Here is a 22034-nt window from a genome sequence, read left to right as displayed (position 1 = left end):
AACAAATTTCACGTTACAGCAACAATTTATAAGATATAGCAATGCGTTTACTAAAACATATCACTCATAATAGCAACAGTTTATAGTATATAGCAATGAATTTTAATAAACAAATTGGCATGACATGTTTGTTTCCATTACAATCCACCAAATAACTTGGTACAAAACAAAAACCAACCAAGTCATCAACATTGGCACATAACCACCAACTCAAAATGGACTATTAAAATGGACTATTCCAACAACATTCTGACAACCATTAAAGTTCTAAAGTTTTGGTGCAAAGCAAAATGACAATCACTTAATAAGTACAGAGAAAGTCTACTCAATTAGTTCATAAATTTATGCACCAGAATTCTGGAAAAAAAGTACTGCATAAGATCTGAAGCTATCAAATAGCTCCCTCGTCTTCATTTCCACCCAACTCCGCTTCAGCCCCAGGATCAGTGTTGTCGTCAGCCAATAGTTCGTCAATGTCAATTTGTAAAGAAGTCATTTGAACAATCTTCTCCAAAATATTTTTCAGCTTTCTGTTCATCTTGTTAGGTCCAATCAGACGTAGAAGGGGGGGGGGGGGGGTTGAATACGTCTTAACCAATTTGTTCGATTTAATTTAATTGCGGATAATTCTGTTTCAGTCCATGTTAAATCAATCGTAAATAAATAACTTCAGCAAGTCGGGGAATATTTTTGTATTAGAAATAATCCTCGGGTGCTACAAATTCCAACACAAGTGTCGGCTGCAGAGACTACAATCACTCTATTACAAACTCTCGATAAAAACGATATTCTAAATTAACTCTCGAGAATGTGTATAGTGTGTGCACTTACAAAGTGTGTAGTTGTTTTCAAATGAAAACATCAACCTCTATTTATAGGCTTTCCAACAACTAACCATGGTTAACGAGTTCGTCCTGGACGACTTGAGTTCGTCCTGGACGGATTCGATTTATCAAAATAAATCTAACTCCATAATGTGAAAGTTGCGCCTGAAGTATACAGTGTGTATATATGTATCAAAGTTGCGCTTGATATATATATACACATATATATTCAAAAGTTGCGCCTCCTTTACACTCCCTTCTGTTGCCTTAGAATAAATTCTAAGTACTGGATCAAACTTTGACTGAGGGTCAAAGGTTGCGCTTGGCACAAGAAAGTCAAACATGGTGCTTATCCTTGGTCAATAGATGCGCCATGCATCAAAGAGTATATGCCTTAGAAATATTCTAAGTCAGATGAGCACTGTGACACTGTTAACGACTTGGAGTCGCAACCTGATATGGGTCAGAAATAATATTTAATTATTAGAGGATACTAAAGCCCAGTTAAACAGGGCCTGAGACTCTTAAATATTAATTTCATAATTAATTAATAGAGGCCCAATTGAAGGTCCAGTTACGAATACGAGTCCTATAATACATCTGATTTTAACAGATAAACACCCCGGAATGCGGATAAATATCAGCAACGAAAGGATAAGAGTTCTATCTTATCTCTTGTCTCGAGGCATACTTCGATAAGAAGTCTAATACACGGAATCACACTTCCATCCGACTTCTAACTCCGAAGCGCCTATATAAAGGGTTCTACCCCTCATAACTAGAACTACGTTTTGGACTTGATTCTTCTCCACGCAGAAGATACGTAGGCATCTCGCACCGAGACCAGTCCAAAGCACGAATCGCTCACCCCGTTTTTAGTTCTATAACATATGGCGCCCACCGTGGGGCACGAAACAACAACCATGACGAACCCAACCGGACCACGTTCTGAAATCCATGTTCCACGTAGTCGAACCACCACCGGAGTCTCGACTGAATCAACCCCTGTAACTACCTCCCTCCCGCTTGGTACGACCATTGCCCAAACTACTACTCCCCTGACTTTTGGCTCGCTGCCCCCTCTGACTCGAGTAATAGCAACCGTCACCGACGCCGGCACACATTACTCAACGGTCACTACAACCACCCGTGGAGGCGCAAGGGAAGACTATGTGCATGTAACTGACTACGACTCTTCCGAATCGGAGCAGGAGCATGATACACCCCCTCGAAGGAGGAGAGATGCTGATCGACACCGTCGACGCCGCCATAGGCAAGAAACTAATGAGCCCCGGGGGCCCATAACCTATGAGGAAAGGATCCGGGCCCATGAAGAGGAAATCGCACGGTTAAAAAGAGACCAGGCAAGGATGCAACCCCCAGAATCTAGGGATGAAAACCCTCGACAAACCGTGATGAATCAAATTCACTTGCTACCAGCAGGCGATCCTGATAACCCGGTACCCCCATTTACGCAAGAAATCATGGGTGCAAGGATTTCCCGAAAATTCAAGCTCCCAACCATTAAAGCTTACGATGGCACGGGTGATCCCGCTAATCATGTTCGGACCTTCATGAACGCTCTTCTGCTCCAACCCGTCACCGAAGCAATCAAGTGCCGCGCTTTTCCTCAAACCTTGAGTGGGATGGCTCAACACTGGTATAGTCGCCTACCCCCCAATTCTATCTCTTGTTTCACTGACTTGAGCAGGGCTTTCATAGGACAATTTGTTGGAAGCAAAACGCATGCCAAGAGCTCCGCCTCACTAATGAATTTGCACCAAGGTAAGAACGAATCACTCCGGGAGTATATGAATCGTTTTACCAAAGAAGCCTTGAAGGTCCCGGACCTTGATCAGAAGGTAGCCATGATTGCACTCCAACAAGGCACCACTGATGACAATTTTCGCCGATCTCTAGCCAAGAGGGCTCCGGACAATATGAACGATTTACAAGAAAGAGCTGGAAAGTATATAAAGGCAGAGGAAAGTTTGAGGAAATCCCAGAACCATCAGGGACCGAATACCAACTTCAAGAAGCGTGGGAATGACACGGAGTACAATGCTGAGAATAAGTACTCCCGGAAGGAAGATGAGGAAAAATCGCCTGCTAAAAAGAAGGTGGGGCCGAGGTTTACTGAGTACGCCAGGCTTAACGCCCCGAGGAGTCAAATCCTGTTGGAAATTGAGAAGGATGAAAGTGTTAGATGGCCGAAGCCTATAAGGACCGATCCGGAGAAACGTAACAAAGATTTATATTGTCGATTCCACAAAGACACAGGGCATAAGACCGATGATTGCCGGCAGTTGAAGGATGAAATTGAGTTCTTGATCCGAAGAGGCAAGTTATCCAAATTTACCAAAGATGGAGACAAAAATTATCGGGATAATGACAGCCGTGGAAGAGACAATGATGATAAAAGAACCCAGCCTCGAGGGCCTGTGATTAACGTAATCTCCGGAGGGCCTACAGCTGCAGGAACCTCAAGTAACTCACGGAAAGATTATGCGAGGGAAGTAATGAGTATAGTTGGAGAACCCTCGAAGCGGGCAAAAATTGACTATGCAATGGCATTCGATAACGTCGACCTCGAGAAGGTAAAATTCCCCCATGATGACCCCTTAGTAATTACACCAGTGATTGGAAACTCGTCCGTAAAGAGAGTGCTCATTGATAATGGAGCCTCGGTGGATATTTTGTTCTATGATGCCTATGAAAAGATGGGATACTCCGATACTCAACTGACACCCTCGGATATGCCTATATATGGCTTCAACAATGTGGAAACCAAGATTGAAGGCATGATCCAACTCCCTGTAACTATGGGTACCGAACCTAGGCAAGCCACATGCATGATAAATTTCTTGGTTGTTAAAGCTTCGTCGACCTATAATGCCATCCTTGGAAGGACCGGGAGACACGCTTTTAAGGCAATCCCATCCACTTACCACATGAAGATTAAATTCCCGACTAGGAACGGAATTGGAGAAGAATTAGGAGATCAGAAAATGGCCCGAAGCTGTTATATTGGGGCATTAAGATCTGGAGGAGCCGGGGGCAAGTATTACCTATAGAGGACCTTGATGTCCGAGAAGAAGAGGAAAAGAGAGGCAAGCCTGCCGAAGATTTGGTTCCAATCCAATTGTATACAGAAGAACCTGAAAAGGTCACTTATGTTGGAGCATTACTCCGGGAAGATTTGAAACAAGAGCTTGTGAGGTTCTTGAGGAACAACCGTGATGTTTTCGCTTGGACAGCGGCTGATATGCCAGGTATTGATCCCTCATTCATGACCCATAAGTTGAATGTAAACCCCGATAGGAAACCGATTAAGCAAAAGAAGAGAAATTTCGCTCCCGAAAGGCAGGAAGCCATTAAACAGGAAGTCGATAAGTTGTTGGAAGCCGGGTTTATTGAGAAAATTCAATTTCCAGAATGGCTAGCTAACCCGGTTATGGTCAAGAAGGCCAATGGAAAGTGGAGGATGTGTGTAGACTTCACTGATCTGAATGATGCTTGTCCCAAGGATTGTTTCCCTCTTCCGAGGATAGACACGTTAATAGATGCCACCGCTGGCCATGAGATGCTGAGCTTCATGGATGGCTTCAGCGGATATAATCAGATCCGGATGGACAAGGACGATGTACCCAAGGTATCGTTTATCACCGACTTTGGTGTATTTTGTTATTTGGTTATGACCTTTGGACTTAAGAATGCAGGAGCAACATACTAACGTCTTGCAAACAAGATGTTTAAACATCTGATTGGAAAGACTATGGAGGTATATGTAGACGATATGTTGGTGAAAAGCTTGAACGAAGCGGATCACCTTGAACACCTTAGAGAGGCCTTTGAAGTTCTGAGGACACATAAGATGATGTTAAACCCGGCCAAGTGTGCCTTTGGGGTTGGCTCCGGGAAGTTTCTTGGTCTGATGGTCTCCAAACGTGGTATCGAGGCCAACCCAGACAAGATAAAAGCTATCCTAGATATGGAACCCCCAAAGAGTGTAAGGGATGTTCAAAAACTGACAGGAAGAATTGCAGCCTTGGGAAGGTTTATATCCAAGTCAGGAGACAAGTGCTTGCCTTTCTTCAAAGCATTAAAGAAGGTTAAGAACTTTGAATGGACAGATGAGAGCCAAGTGGCCTTCGAACATCTAAAGAAATACATGGCAGAGCCACCGCTCTTATCAAAACCCGTAGAGGGCGAAATCCTGTATGTATACTTATCTGTCTCGGAACAAGCGCTAAGCGCCGTCTTGGTTCGGGAAGAATCCAAAGTCCAGAGACCAGTATACTATGTGAGCAAGGTTCTGCATGGAGCGGAGCTCAATTACTCAGTGATCGAAAAGTTGAGACCTTACTTTCAGTCTCATAAGATAGAAGTCCTGACAGACCAACCTCTCCGAAATGTTATACATAGCCCTAAGGCTAGTGGAAGATTGATCAAGTGGGCAATTGAGCTTGGAGAATTTGATATCCGATACAAACCTCGAACGGCAATTAAAGCTCAGGCCTTAGCTGACTTCCTAGTTGAATGCACCATTAGCAACCAGGAAGTCGGGGGGCAAGGAGACAAGGTAGAAGAACCTACTAAGGAAGAAAAACCTAAAGAATATTGGCTACTATTTTTTGATGGGGCTTCAAAAACAAAAAGTAGTGGTGCAGGACTTGTGCTCCAAAGCCCTGATGGCTTTACTGTGGAATATGCTATTAAGCTAGACTTTCCGACCACCAATAATGAAGCAGAGTATGAAGCATTGATAGCTGGACTTGGTCTAGCCAGAACCTTGAGGGTGAAGAATTTGAAGGTCTGTGGTGACTCAAAGCTTGTAGTCTTCCAAGTGAATGGTGAGTTTGAAGCCCGTGAGGAGACTATGCTAAAATATCTAAGGATTGTAAAGACCCAGATGGCACTATTCGAAGAGTGCTTGGTAGAATATGTGCCAAGGGAGGAGAACACCAAGGCTGATGCCTTATCGCAATTCGCGTCCTCCGATGATGAGGTATGCTCAGGAAGCGTTTATTATCAGGTTTTAAGAACCCCTAGCATCGAAGCAAAGTTAGTTGCCCCCATTGACACAGGGGCCACTTGGATAGATGAGATTAAGTTGTATTTACAAAGTGGTCATCTGCCGCCTAATGCTGATAAAGCACGAAAGTTACAGGTAAGGGCCCTTAAGTACGTACTCATTGAGGGGGTCTTATATAGAAAATCGTTCGTGATCCCTTATTTAAGATGTTTGAGGCCGGATGAGGCTCGAGAAGCCCTTAGAGAAGTTCATGAAGGGGTATATGGCCAACACCTCGGTGGAAGAGCGTTGGCTCATAAAGTAACTCGCCTTGGATTCTATTGGCCAGATATGCTAAAGCACGCTCAAGACTATGTGAAAAGGTGTGATCGTTGTCAAAGGTTTGCACCTGTTGTACGACAGCCACCTGAGATGCTGACATCTATCAATACTCCTATCCCCTTCGCAATGTGGGGGATGGATATTCTTGGACCCTTTCCACTTGCTAGCGCGCAAAGGAAGTTTCTGTTGGTAGCTATTGACTATTTTACAAAGTGGATTGAGGCCAAGCCACTGGCTAAGATAACCACCAAGCAGGTTGCTCAGTTTGTGTGGGAAAACATTATTTGCAGATACGGAATACCTCGAGTCATGGTTACAGACAATGGGACTCAGTTCAATAACGCTGAGTTTAAAAGTTATTGTGAGGATTACTCGATTGAGTTACGCTTTACTTCAGTTGCTCACCCTCAAGCTAATGGACAAGCTGAGGTGGCCAATAGGATAATCCTCGACGGACTGAAGAAAAGAGTTGAGAAGGCCCAGGGATCATGGGCCGATGACATACTTCCTATACTATGGGCGTATCGAACCACTTGCAAGGTTTCAACTGGGGCAACCCCCTTTCAGCTAGCTTATGGAGCCGAGGCAGTGGTGCCACTTGAGATCACTCATACATCCTCCAGGGTCCAGCAGTATGAGCCAGAAGCCAATGAAGAAGGTATGAGACTTGCGCTCGATATGATCGATGAGATTCGTGACGAAGCTCATGCTAAGATTGTGGAAAACCAGAAACGAGCTTCCTATTACTATAACCTACGGGTTAAGGAGCGATATTTCAGGGAAGGAGATCTGGTACTTAGAAAAATTGAGGCTTCGGGGGTAGGTCCCAAAGGCAAGATGGCTCCAAATTGGGAAGGCCCCTACCAAGTTAAGACTGTCACAGGCCATGGCTCATACAAGCTTCAAACCTTGGAAGGAGTTGAAGTCCCTAGAAGTTGGCATGCGACCAACTTAAAGATATATTATATTTAATATCTACTCTGTGATAACAGAAGTTAGTAGTTACCACGAAAATAAGGTCATGTTGACCACTGCCATGTAGTTGATTTCCAGAAATAGTTATTTCTTTTACTATAATAATAAAGTCCTGAGGATTATCTAGCTTGCTTATCCAAGTCACTTTTTATACTTGTGATTTCTTTGATGAAAAGTTCACGAGTTCTACATCAAATTTACGTGCTCAAAGATGGAAGTCCTATGCACGAATTAATATGGATAAAAACTCGAAGTTTAAAACGTGCTAAGTAAGGCTCGAAGCTAAAAAGCATAATATGAAAAAGAGGTTAACTTAATAAATAGAGGTGACAGATAAATAAAAGAGTTAAACCCCGAAGGGTTGACATGAATGTCGAATAAAATAAATACAAAGGTCACGCATGACCGAGGAATTCATAAACTTAATCTAAGGCAGTCCGTCATCAAAGACGTCCTCGCCATCTCCCTTCCCGTCCACCTTCTCGGGGACCTCCTCCTCCTTCTCAATGTCCTCAGCCATGGGGGAGTCAACCCCGTCTTGCGCCACCTCCTCCTACGTCTCGACTGGGTGGGAGTCCCCAAACTCCGTCTCCGCAAGGTCATCCGAAGACTCTGAGGTTTTACCCGGGATCGAGGGAACGGGGAACTTCTCCAAAGTGACCCCCTCGATCTTAGAGCTGAGCTCTTCGATGATTGCCTCCCAGCAAGACTTGAAGGTCTCCGGAAACGCCGCATCGTACTCCGCCGCCATCAAGTCTTCGTACTCTTTGGACTTCTTAAAGTCCTCGATGGCCTCCGTCCGAACTCGATCTAGTTCGGCTTCCAGGGTCCGAACTTTCTCCTTCTCGGCCGCCAACTCCTTTTCCACCTCACGGAAGCGTTCGAAGTTGGCTGCGGAGGACTCAAGGTACCTATCACGATCGCGCTCGGCGATCGTCTTTTCGGTCCTCACCTCCCTCAGGTTGTGGAGGGCGGCCTGAAGGTAGGTATTGACCTACGAGATTAAAAAAACAAGAAAGACGTTAAGAGAAATAAATAAAGACGAAGTATTACAAGATATATAAAAGGCTGAGAATGTCTTACCGACGCCACGGCCTGAGCTCCTAGAAGCTCAATCTGTAGGTCGTCAGAAGATTCGACCACATACGCCCTATCTCGTGGGGTAACCACGTTTTTGGACCACTCGGCAGCGGCCCGAGTGTCGCCCACGATGGTATCTTTGTTCAAGAGGCCCCATTGGACCACATAAGGATTTGGATCCTCATCTATGGCAACGGGCCTCTCGGCCATGAAGGCCGGAACTTTCTCCACAATGGGAAAACCGCCCTCCTTCCTGGGCCGCTTAGTGCGGACCTTTTCCACGGGAACGGTCTTCGAAGCGGCCGTCTCCCTTTTCTTGAAAATATTGCCCAAAGTGGGAAGAGCTGCAAAAAATGAATGAGCAAATAAGTTACGGCCCATAATCAATTTCGTAAAAATAAAAAAAAATAATAAGGATTAAAGGGGATACCCTTTGGGCCTAAATCGCTAAGCCCATGTGCTTGAAGTGAGGCCTCGGAAAGTAGGAGAGAGCAATGGTGAAGGTTGTCTCCCATCAAGATGCGAATGGCGGCCTCTTCTTCTAAGCCCAACTTGAGGGACCTAACGGGCCCGTCTTCGGCCCGACTAAAGTTGGAAAAGAAGCAATCCTCCCAACTGGCCCCCTCCATATAAACATAAAACCATTGTTTTTTCCAGTTTGGGAGGGAGTCAGGGGCCGTGTCAGGAACAAAAATGCTACGGGCCACATTCCTATTTTGAATTTTAACCCAGCCCTCATCGTTGGGTGCATTTACAAATTTGAAAAAAATACCTAAAAACAGCTACGCTGGGCTCCAAATTATGCTTTCTACATTGAACTAAAAAACAGTAAATGAACTTCCACCCGTTGGGCTGAAGTTGGGTAGGACAAATGCGGGCCTCAGCTAAGAGCCTACAAACGAACATGGGCGGAGGAAACCTAAAACCAGCATAAAGAGTTTCCTTATAAATCCTAAGGGCCCCGGGCTTTGGATAACAAGACCTGTCATTTGGGCCCGGAGCCTCAGCCCTGTATGGCCCATTTATCCCAAAGGCTACAGCTATAGTATCTACGGCCTTTTGATCATATTTCGAAGGAAACTTATACGCTTCTAAATGCAACAAATTAGGGAAAGCTTCCCCGAATTCAGAAAGTAAATCCCTAAGTGAACAAACACTAGCATGGACTAGGGATTTCTTTTTACCTCGGTTCGCGCGAGGATGAGCGGTTGAGGGCTGGGAAAGTTGAGATTGTTGAGAAGAACTGGAGTCGGCCATTGATGTTCTTCGGATGAATGCTTCAAACCCAGAAAATGATGGAGAAAGAATGAAGATTGATCGGAAACTGGAAAATTGATTGAATATCGGCCGGAAACTGGGATCTTCTTGAAGATTGCCGGGAAACTCGCCTGAAAACTCGCCGAAAACTATAGAAAGTTGAGAGGATTTGGGAGAGTGTTTAAGCTCTGAGACTTGAAAATTTTGGTGAATGAGGGAAATGAACTCCCAAGTCACTCTAATATATAGGGAGCTCTAACCGGTTCAATAGCCGGTAAACTCTAGGGTTACCGTCTATTTGCGGTCAAATGGGCCCCTAGCCGGTGAATGGGCTTTGTCTAGGCGGGTAGCCCATGAAATTCAAACTTTTCAGATGAGTCTCGATCGTTCTGGAAGGATCTGGAGATGTCTAAGTAAAAAGAAAAGGAAAATTAAGCCATATAGGCCTGTCAGACATAGACCTTGGCCCACAGGATCCGGCAAAATCAAGTTAGCGACAAACCGCGCCTAGGAGGCAGGATTGCCTTGGGGCGGATGCATGTATGTCTCCTTGGCGAGGATCACCAACGCCAAGGAAGCATTTCCTTGTTGAGTCATGAATGACCAACCACGCCTAGGAGGCAGGATTGCCTTGGCGCGGATGCATGTATGTCTCCTTGGCGAGGATCACCAACGCCAAGGAAGCATTTCCTTGTTGAGTCATAAATGACCAACCACGCCTAGGAGGCAGTATTGCCTTGGCGCGGATGCATGTATGTCTCCTTGGCGTGGATCACCAACGCCAAGGAAGCATTTCCTTGTTGAGTCATGAATGACCAACCACGCCTAGGAGGCAGGAATTGCCTTGGCGCGGATGCATGTATGTCTCCTTGGCGAGGATCACCAACGCCAAGGAAGCATTTCCTTGTTGAGTCATAAATGACCAACCACGCCTAGGAGGCAGTATTGCCTTGGCGCGGATGCATGTATGTCTCCTTGGCGTGGATCACCAACGCCAAGGAAGCATTTCCTTGTTGAGTCATGAATGACCAACCACGCCTAGGAGGCAGGAATTGCCTTGGCGCGGATGCATGTATGTCTCCTTGGCGAGGATCACCAACGCCAAGGAAGCATTTCCTTGTTGAGTCATAAATGACCAACCACGCCTAGGAGGCAGGATTGCCTTGGCGCGGATGCATGTATGTCTCCTTGGCGTGGATCACCAACGCCAAGGAAGCATTTCCTTGTTGAACATGAATGACCAACCACGCCTAGGAAGCATGGTCCCCTTGGCGTGGGTCCGTTGATGTCTCTTTGGCGTGGTATACCAACGCCAAGGGAGCATTCCTTTGTTCGGTCTTGTAAGACCAGCCACGCCTAGGAAACAGGGTCTCCTTGGCGTGGATCTATTGATACCTCCTTGGCGTGGATTACCAACGCCAAGGGAGCCACCTGATTGGTGCGATTTCCCCAAAAAAAAAATATGGGAAAAATCCTGAAAATTCAGGAAAAATCATAAAATTAAGATTTCAATTTCAAAAAGAAATATATATTTTGAAAATTCTTTAAAGGCTCGAAAAATTCTAGAAAATTGGAATTTAATCGCAGAAATTCTAATTTAATTGAATTAAGCCCCGGAAAAAATACGAAAATGCTCGAAGGCACCATTACAAGCATAAGTCTGAGAAGGATACTTGTTGTACAAAAAAAAAAAAAAAAAAAAGAAGACCTGTGATAATGCGAAAACTACTCGGAAGGTCATAAAAAGGACTCGTGTCTTCCGATATTCCAATCAAAAATGAAGTGAATCCCGAAGGATACGAAACAGAGCTATCTTTACTATACAGTCAATTCAAGTCTCTCGAATTATTTCGAAGTAGTCAAGATCGGCGAGATCCTTGCGCTATTTATGAAACTTCAGACCTTGGGTGATAAGAATTGGCGGAAGTTAGCTTTCTCGCATGATGTATGAAGCTCAGAAAGCCGGTAAGGTCTCAGCAACTTTTGAAAAGTTTCTACAAAACTTGTCGAAAGTTGGGGGGCAAATGATATGGGTCAGAAATAATATTTAATTATTAGAGGATACTAAAGCCCAGTTAAACAGGGCCTGAGACTCTTAAATATTAATTTCATAATTAATTAATAGAGGCCCAATTGAAGGTCCAGTTACGAATACGAGTCCTATAATACATCTGATTTTAACAGATAAACACCCCGGAATGCGGATAAATATCAGCAACGAAAGGATAAGAGTTCTATCTTATCTCTTGTCTCGAGGCATACTTCGATAAGAAGTCTAATACACGGAATCACACTTCCATCCGACTTCTAACTCCGAAGCGCCTATATAAAGGGTTCTACCCCTCATAACTAGAACTACGTTTTGGACTTGATTCTTCTCCACGCAGAAGATACGTAGGCATCTCGCACCGAGACCAGTCCAAAGCACGAATCGCTCACCCCGTTTTTAGTTCTATAACACAACCTTTGACTAAGTCAAAGTTTGCGCTCCAAGTTCTCCCTTCATGGATGCTCAGTAAATGACTTAGAAATAATACTAAGTCCAAACTTGCGCCTTGGTGCCCCAACTCCCCTGTTGTCTCTCATTTGACTGAGACAGAGAAGACTTTGACTTCTCCTTGGTCAAAGGTTGCGCCAAGTAGAAGTTGTACCATGGTACCAGTGTATATATGTACTTAGACACTTTCTTGGATACTTATTCTTTCATCAACAATTAAATATATACATATATATAATTAATTGTGTTTAATTAATTACTTGAACTATTTTATATTCAAGTAATTCACAATTAATAAATATATATATATATATATACTTATGTTAAAGAGTTCTTTTGGCAATATAAACTGGAGCAGCTCGATTGACTTGATCAATTAATTCGTTGGTTGAATCCACTGAATTCTTTCGCACGTCCTGACGTCCTGTGCACTGGTCTGGTTCACGAACGTCTCGAACCGAAATGATTCCTTGAATCCTTTGTTTGATAATATACTTGATTAGTCATTCCGGGTTAGATGTTGCTTCGATAAATTTGATTATAAATAATCAAATTAAATATACTGGAATCTTCTGGTCTTTGATACTTGATCTTCAGGCAATCTTGATAGCAGAAAAACATTGAACTTTATTCTTCACTGAGGCTTGAACATATTAATGAACTTCTTTCAGTGGACGGATGCTCGTCTCAGATATCTTGATTGTCTTTGTCTGTTCGTATCGAATCTCCAACCTGTAGATTCCTGTATTATACTTACATATTGTTTCCTGTCTTTTGTTGTGTTGAGTTATCGTAATTACATTTACGTTACATTATGCTTTACAATCTCCCCCTATTTGATTGTTAGAGTTCGACAAGCAAATCCTTTAAGAGGATAACTCAACTGACACACTGAAAAAGCATACTAATTTAAACAGGAAATAATACTAAGTACAGTCTGGATTATATCTTACATTTTCCAGAAATCAAAAGTAAATACAAGCAGCCATTGTTCCTCTAGCCTGAACTAATCTCTCCTTGGCTTCTTGGCTCTTCCATTAATCAGTTTTTGCTCTGCTCTTCTCTTTGTAGCTTCCTCCTCTTTCTTCTGAGTGAGTTTGTTCTCAATTTCTTCAATCCTTGCAGTGATAGTACTCAGTGCCACCTGCTCCAGTGTATTCTCAGGTGGAGGTTGCTCTAGATTTTTCTTCATCTTCTCTAAGGTTTGGACATGAACCATCTTCTTCAACTTCTTAAAAGTGACTTTCAGCTCCATTCCTTCAATTTTCATGATGATTCTTGATGGATGAGCACGAACCCTTGAAGTGTTGTGGACAGTCTCTACAGCTTTCCTTATATCCAGAAGATCAATCAAATCTTTGAGCACACTCTTGTCTTCTTTTACAACTGATAACTTAACAGCAGCAACTGCACGAATAATTCTTTTGGAAGAGAATTTTCCAATTTCTGTAAGTGGTATAGCAGTGGCCTCAGAGTCTTTCTTCTTTTTGAATATCACAGATGTAGGATTGTAAGTGACAACAGGAGATTTTGGATTTTCAGGAACTTCAGGGTTAAGTGGAGGTAGTGGATATGGTGGTTGACGATTGATAGCTGACAGGTCTAAGTCTCTCAGAGCAGCAAAGTTCAGATGATAAGCATATAGCAGTTCAGCAGTTAGTCTTCCCTTGCTTGTCCTTGAGCACTTTTCCCTGACTTGAGCTTCCAGATACTTCAGTATACGAGGATTGTAAGTTGACAATGCTTCATCAGTGAGTCCAATACTCTGAATCATACCATCCTTGAAATACTTGATAACTGAAGGCTTGTCATGAATCTCCAGTCCAATATCATTGATCCATTCTTCCACTGTATCTCTGAATACTTCATTGTGCTTCTTCCCTGTAGAGATGATCTTATTCCTCACCACAAACAACTCAGTCAGAGAGAGATCTCTGAGAAACTGACTTGAAACATGTTTGAGTCCATGGCCTTCTTTCTGTAGTTCAAATGATATGTTGACCATCCATCCTCTCCGTGGAAGAACAACAACTGACACAGTAGAAATGATATCATTTAACACCTCGTGATAATCATGTAAATCCTTGTAGTTGTTCCTGAAGGAGTCAAAGATATCTTTTACTTCGTCATCATCATTTTCTTGAGTGACATCTGTAAAATCAAACACAGATCTAGCAATGTCCCATTCATCTCCTTCTTTGTGTAAATTGGCAAGTCTCCTTTCCCTTCGAATCCGTCTTTGGTTTTCTAACTTCTCCCTTGCTCTCCTTTGCTCAGCAAAATCCCTAGAAACATCAGCAATATCTTGTGGATTTGCAATTTCAAACTCTTCAGGAGGGAAGATGTCATTGTGATATGCAAGTTCATCAGCAAAGACTTCATTGTCTGGGAATTCTCCTTCTTCTAGATCATCATTCTCAGCACCAATCATCCTTATCACTCTGTCATCCACAAACTCAGGGATGTATTCATCATGACTGTAACTGAATTGATGTTTAAGAGCAGAATCAATCAGTTCTTCAGACACCCCTGTGATCACCCTTTTTCCCTTTGCTTTTTCTGCTGCTCTCTCCCCCTCAGTTGAGTAATCCTCTCTGGATGGTTGAGATGCCAGCAACTTAGCTTCGAGAGCAGCCAACCTTTGTTCCATGGTTGATTTGATTTCCACTAACTCCTCCCGTAGAACAAGATTCTCAGCTTCAAGATGTTGAACTTTGAACTTCAAGGCTTCAAATTCTGTCACAGATACAGTTGGAATAGTAGATTCAAGTGTAGGTTGGGTTGTTGGGTTCTCACTAATTCGTTCTGCAGGTGTTTCTCTCATTTCACTCAAGACTAGATCACTCAGTGGGTCAGAGGGTTTCTGTATAACAGGTTCTGTAAGTGTTTCCCTCTCACTCAGAGAAGTTCCAGCATCTTTGGATGTACCTGCAAGTGAAATCTTCTTAGCCTCTTCTAGAGAGGTCACAGAAGGTGCAATGAAGGTTCGTGAGCCTTCGTCCTCAGTTTCCTCGTCAGATGAATCTGAGTCATAAGAAACAAGTTGCCAACTACTCGAAGGTAGTGAGTCCTTTGTTGGATCCTGAGTTGGAATCTCAGGGTGGGTAGACACAGGGCTCGAAGGATGTGATCCTTGAATAGGCGAAGCACCCTGGTTTCCCACAACTGCCTTTGACGGCGAATGACTTTGTGACAAGTCCTCTATGACTGGCGCACTTCCTGAAATGAAGGGCTCAGAAACAGATTGCCGTTCACCTTCGAGAATTTGGCAATTCATCCAAGTTTCCCCCAGAAGCCTGTGAAGGCACTTGACCCTGAATAGGATCAGAAACAACAGTGTCTATCCCTGACATGGACGACAAAGTGTTAGCAACCGTCAATTCTTCCATTGTGTGTGCAACCTCACTGTGCATTGGAGTATCATGTGGCTGAGGTGGTGAAGAAATAGACATATCTGCAGTTGTCTCAGGTTCTATTCTCCTTTCCTGACTAGGAGACAGAGCTGCAGTTTCAGAAACGATCTCCTTTTGTGGTGCACTTAAGGCACTTTCTCCCTCTCTCTCAGAAATAATAAGTGGTTGGCTGAGGGGTTGAGAAGTTTCTGCTTCAAGTATTTGTGAAGTGGTGCCTTGGTTATGAACTTGGGGGATTTCAAATTCATTGGCACTTGTGATAAGTGGTGAAAGCTGATTGGAATCCAAAAGACTCTGAACCCAATCAGGTGCACTAAATGATAAGTTGTCAGAATCAGAAGGGATACCTGACTGTAGCAGTGGATTGTAAGTGTTGGTGAAAAGCTCATCAATATCCACCATCACATCATTAGAAGGTGCAGCTGCAGTGGTTTGAGCAGGGCTATCCACTTCATCCTCAGAATCAGTGGAATTATCCTGCAAAGAATCCTCTCCTTCAGATTGAGCATTGTTGTCTGAGGATGTTTCTGCATCTTCCACTATCACTTCTTCTTCCATTTGAGAAGTTTGAGCCTCAGGAACATTGGCTTGACTAGGTGGCTCAGTGACTTCTTCAGCTTGTCCTTCAGGAACCTCCTCTTCAGGAACTACCGGATCAGCAACATTCTGAATATGTGGTGGAGGCAAGTTCTAGTTGTTTAAAAATTCTTGCATTGCCTCCGGAAGGACCACATCCTCATTGTTGGTGTAGTTCTGATGGTTCTCCAGCATAGAGATCACCCTTGTAGTCATGAAAGAGCATATGACATTGTCTATATTAGGATAAACAGCTCTTTCAGCAGGAGTCAGCAGTTGGTTCAGCACTATCTGGAAGAACCGAGGATAGAGAAGTACATTCCTGTTCTTCCTTAAGGAGTCCTGAAAAGCTCCCATGATTAGATGTCCCAGATTTATCCTTATATTCTGTGCAATGGCAATCCCAATTTCTTGGTTGAAAGTAGTGATGCCATGGAACCCTCCAGTCTTTGGTGCAAATACATGAGAGATGGAATTAAAGAAGAAATTCCATTCTCGAGGTAAATGCTTGACGTACATCTTTCCTGGAAGATGACCATGCTCCCTTTGACAGTGAATAGCAAAGAAAAAGTTTATTCTTTCAGCCTTGTCTGGAACAGCTTCAAAGTTTTCAGTTGGCAGATGGAGTGCATTGTTCAGGGTATGTTCAGTTATAATGAGTGTTCGTCCCTGAATGACACACTTGAGTCCAAATACCTGTCCTTCATTTACAACAGAAACAGAAGACAGGAAATCTCGAAGTAGAGATTTGTTAAGATAAACTAACTCTGTCATAGCAAAGCGTGCAAATGAAAATTCAGACATATATCGAACCCAGCGTCGCTAATTCGCTTGCGTAATTAAATTATTATTTTCAACGATAGTGAAATTTGTTTTCGGAATCTCAAAATTTGCAGCCATTTTTAATTGGAATTAAAAATGATTATAAATTTCGTTTCACGAATAATTACGAACAAATTTCCACTTATGTTACGAAAATAATTAATTAATAACGCTCCGTAAAAGCCTAATTCCAAGAATTTTAGAATTCGATGAAATTCAAGTATGTTGTACTTCTTGAAATTCTAAGAATAATGGTATCGGTCTCGCAAATTTTTGATACTAAAATCACTAACAAATCAAACCTAGAAGTTGAAAGAGTTCTAAAACCCTCTCGAAAAATCGAAACGAAATTTCAAGAAACTGGTATGGAGAGAATCCTCTCGACTCAAGGATTCTAAAACACTCTTCAAAATTATAATCGGACAAGATTTGGTGGTGATATGTTCGATTCAAAAAACTCGACTTCGAGTTTTTGAAAGAGGCAGTGGAGCAGTTGCGTGTGTATGTATATGTGTGTAAACGACTGGAATTGAAAATATGATAAACAAAAGAAAGCGCCCAAGTCATATACATATACATAGAGTATAATCGAGGCGCAACTTGGTTAATTACCAAGTTGCCCTCCATTATACAAACTGAGAGATGCGCTAGGCGCAACAAGTAAAAAGACCACAATGCCCCTCATACACATATAGTGTATGAGTGGCGCAAGTTTTGGAGGACTGAGAAAAAAAATTTAAGACGAAACTATACACAGTCACCAGGACAGGGGGCGCAACATTTGACCGAGTCAAATGTTGCGCTACTGTCACTATACATTAGTGCCAAGACTTAGAAAATTTTCTAAGTTAAGAACTGTATGGCAGCAACAGTGAGGAGGCGCAACCTTTGACTTTTAAAGGTCAAAGTTTGCGCCGAGGCACAGTAATACTGTATATAGAGTTCTTGAGATGAACTCCAAGAACTTGTAAAGGCCGGTTGTACCAAATTTATCCAAATAAATAACAAAAGAATTTGATACACTAAAGTCACAATTAAATTAAATGAAGTTTTAACTAAATTAACTTTAGTCAAACAAAATTTAATTAATTATGCTGCAAGTATTTTAATTAAGATTTAATTAATGGATAACTTAAAATAATTTGAATTGCTTCAAATCCATTAATCAATCATAATTAAAATATGAATTAACTAAACACTAATATTCATTAATTGAATATAAGCACTTAATTAATTCAAGAAAATTAATTCTAAATATCTACCACTTAGCAATTAATCACATAATCACATAGAATCATGCAAATCATATAAATCATGGCAAATAATTAAAACTAATTATCAAAAAATTATGTAAAATACTGGATGCTCTTTGCAAATTCACAAGTCCTGAAAATATGTACATTTTAAAACTTGTGAACTTACGAACAAATTGCAGTTATTTCTTGTCTAATTAATTAGACATATTTAACATCCTAAGTTCACCAACCAGTCTAGAGAAAGTGGATTCGTCTAGAGGTTTAGTGAAGATGTCTGCAATTTGTTGATCAGTAGGTACAAAGTGTAACTCCACTGTTCCATTCATGACATGCTCGCGAAGGAAATGATACCTGATATCAATATGCTTTGTCCTGGTGTGTTGAACAGGATTGTTGGCAATGGCAATGGCACTCGTGTTATCACACAGAATCAGAATTTTATCCAACATGAGTCCATAATCTTGTAGTTGATTCCTCATCCACAAGATTTGAGCACAGCAACTTCCAGCAGCTATGTATTCAGCTTCCGCTGTAGACGTAGACACAGAGTGTTGCTTCTTGCTATACCATGACACCAACCTTCATCCAAGAAACTGACAGCTTCCTGAAGTACTTTTCCTATCAATCTTACATCCTGCAAAGTCAGAATCTGTATAGCCAATCAGATCAAAACCTGTATCTTTAGGGTACCAAATCCCTAGATTGGGGGTTCCCTTAAGATACCTAAAAATACGCTTAACAGCTATAAGATGAGACTCTTTAGGATCAGCCTGGAATCTAGCACATAAACAAGTTGCGAACATGATATCTGGTCTACTAGCAGTTAAGTACAAGAGAGAGCCAATCATACCTCGATACTTCGTGATGTCAACTGACTTACCAGATTTGTCCTGCTCAAGTTTGACAGCAGTTGGCATAGGGGTTTTGGCAGTAGATGCTTCTTCCATTCCATATTTCTTCAGAAGATCCTTGATGTATTTACATTGGCAGATAAAAATACCGTCAGGCTTCTGAGTAACTTGAAGTCCTAGGAAAAAGGACAATTCTCCCATCATGCTCATCTCATACCTGCTCTGCATCAGCTTAGCCAATCTCTCGCATAAAAGATCATTAGTAGAACCAAATATAATGTCGTCGACATATACTTGTACAAGAATTATATCATCCTTATGCTTTTTATGGAAAAGAGTTTTATCGATGATACCTCTGGTGAAACCATTTTCAAGTAAGAACTTGGAAAGAGTGTCATACCAGGTTCGAGGGGCTTGCTTTAGACCATAGAGAGCTTTGAAGAGAAAGTATACGAAGTCTTCAAATTCTTTGTCTTCAAACCCAGGGGGTTGTTCAACATAGACTTCCTCTTCTAGATCACCATTCAGGAAAGCACTTTTCACATCCATCTGATATACTTTGAAGTTGGAGTGAGCAGCAAATGCTAAGAACATCCTGATTGCTTCAAGCCTAGCAACTGGAGCATAGGTTTCATCATAGTCAATTCCTTCTTCTTGCGAATAACCCTTTGCAACCAATCTTGCCTTATTCCTCGTAACAATACCATCTTCATCCAGTTTGTTTCTAAAAACCCATCTGGTGCCAACTATAGATTTTCCTTTAGGTCTTGGCACCAGCTTCCAAACTTTCTGCCTTTCAAATTGATTGAGTTCTTCCTGCATTGCAGATACCCAATCTGGATCACTTAGAGCCTCTTCAACTTTCTTTGGTTCTGTCTGAGACAAGAATCCAGCAAAGTTGCATTCATTCTGAGTTGCTCTTCTAGTCTGCACTCCTGTGTCTGGATCACCAATGATTTGTTCAACAGGATGGTCTCTACTCCATACCCTTTGTCTTGGCAGATTCAATCTTGATGATTCACCATAATCATAGTTGTGTTGAGTGTGATGACTAGTAGATCCACTTTGACTTGCTCCCCTTGAGCTGATGTTAATTCTATTTGATGATCCTCCACTTTGACCACTGTGATCACGATGATCATTTGTATTGTTGCCAATACTTCCTCCAGATGGTTCAGGATCATCATTTCCTACATTTGCATTTGGTTCCCTTGTATCAGCTTCGGGTTGATCTTCTCCTATATAGATGTCTTCTAAATTCTCAAACTCTAGAGAATCAGATTCATTTTCCTTTTGGAGACTTGGGAGCTTGGTATCATCAAATCTTACATTGATGCTTTCAATCAGCTTGTCGTCATTGATCAGATAAACCCTATAGGCCTTAGACTCCAAAGAATAACCCAGAAATATGCCTTCTTCAGCTTTGGCATCAAACTTTCCCAGATGCTCTTCTTTTAACACGAAGCATTTTGCACCAAACACATGAAAGTAACTCAGTGATGGTTTTCTGTTGGCCATTACTTCATAAGGAGTCTTATCCAAATCCTTGTTAATCAGGGTACGATTTTGAGTGTAGCAAGCAGTGCTTACAGCTTCAGCCCAGAAATAGATTGGAAGTCTTGATTGACTAATCATAGTCCTTGCTGCTTCAATCAAGGTTCTGTTCTTCCTTTCTACGACACCATTTTGTTGTGGAGTCCTTGGAGCTGAATACTGACGAGAGATGCCCTTATCAGTACAGAAGTCATTAAGAACAGCATTGCGAAATTCTGTTCCATTATCTGATCTGATTGCCCTTACTAGCAGATTTGCTTCCTTTTCAATCTTCTTAATATGATCAATGATAACAAGTGGTGCTTCATCCTTTGAATGTAAGAATAATACTCATGTGTATTTTGAGTAGTCATCGATGATCACAACAGCATATCTTTTCCTTGATATAGAAGGAATGTTGACTGGTCCAAACAGATCCATATGAATCAGTTGAAGGGGTGAACCAATGTCAGTCATGCCTTTGCTCATGTGTGATGCTTTCTTTGACTTCCCTTTTTCACATGCATCACAGAGTCCTTCTTGACAGAATTCTTTCTGTGGCAGACCTCTCACAAGTTCTCTTTTGACTAAAGAGTTCATAGTCTTAAAGTTCAAGTGTGAGAGCTTCTGATGCAATAACCAACTATCATCAGCAGAGGCCTTGCTGTAGAAACACTTGACCTCCCCCTTACTTGCTGAGTCTATGTCGGCTATAAACAAACTTGATTTTCTTACACCACGGAGTGTAAGATCCTTGTTCTTCCGGTTCTGGATCAAGCAAACTTCCTTTTGAAAGATTACGTCGTATCCTTTGTCACAGAACTGACTGATACTCAGTAAGTTGTGCTTGAGTCCTTCCACCAGAGATATATCTTCAATGATGACATTTCCAACTTTCAGCTTACCATATCCCGTTGTAAATCCTTTGCTGTCATCTCCAAAGATTACAATTGGGCCGGTTCTCATCACCACATCTGTGAGCAGGGACTTTTCTCCAGTCATGTGTCTTGAACAACCACTATCAAGAACCCACACAACTTTACTTTTCCTTCCTGTGCCCTGCATTCACAAATGGATTAAACTTTCTTTGGTACCCAGACGTTTTTGGGTCCAGGTGGTTTAGTAGAAACAAGATTATCAACAGAAACTGGTTTAACATGTGCTTGTTCAGGGGTGACTGGACTCTTCTCCTTTTTAGTCTTAGCAGAAGTGCTTTTAGACTTGGAGTTGGGAGTTTCCTTCTTCTTAAAAGGACTAGCAGTCTTTGCCACAGGGGCAACAGAAGGTGCAGGCATATTCATATTCATGGCAGATGGTGCAGAAAAAGATGCATTCAACATGGTAAAACATGCAGACATCATATTCATAGCACATAGCATGCAACCTACTCTACCACATGGCAAATGAACAACATTCATGTTAACAGTATTAGGCATGCTAGAAACAGAATTATCTACTTTAATCACTTTACATGCATGAGTAAGATGATTAGCAGAATTGCAATTATTACAAACCTTTCTAGCATTAGAATTCCTAGAATTGGTGTTCTTAGGATCTAACTTGCCATTCCTGTTGTTCTTCTTTTTGTTGGAAC

This window comes from Daucus carota, chromosome 2, assembly GCF_001625215.2.
Source record: "Daucus carota subsp. sativus chromosome 2, DH1 v3.0, whole genome shotgun sequence".
NCBI classification, from domain to species: domain Eukaryota; kingdom Viridiplantae; phylum Streptophyta; class Magnoliopsida; order Apiales; family Apiaceae; genus Daucus; species Daucus carota.
Note: the sequence above shows the minus strand (reverse complement) of the source record.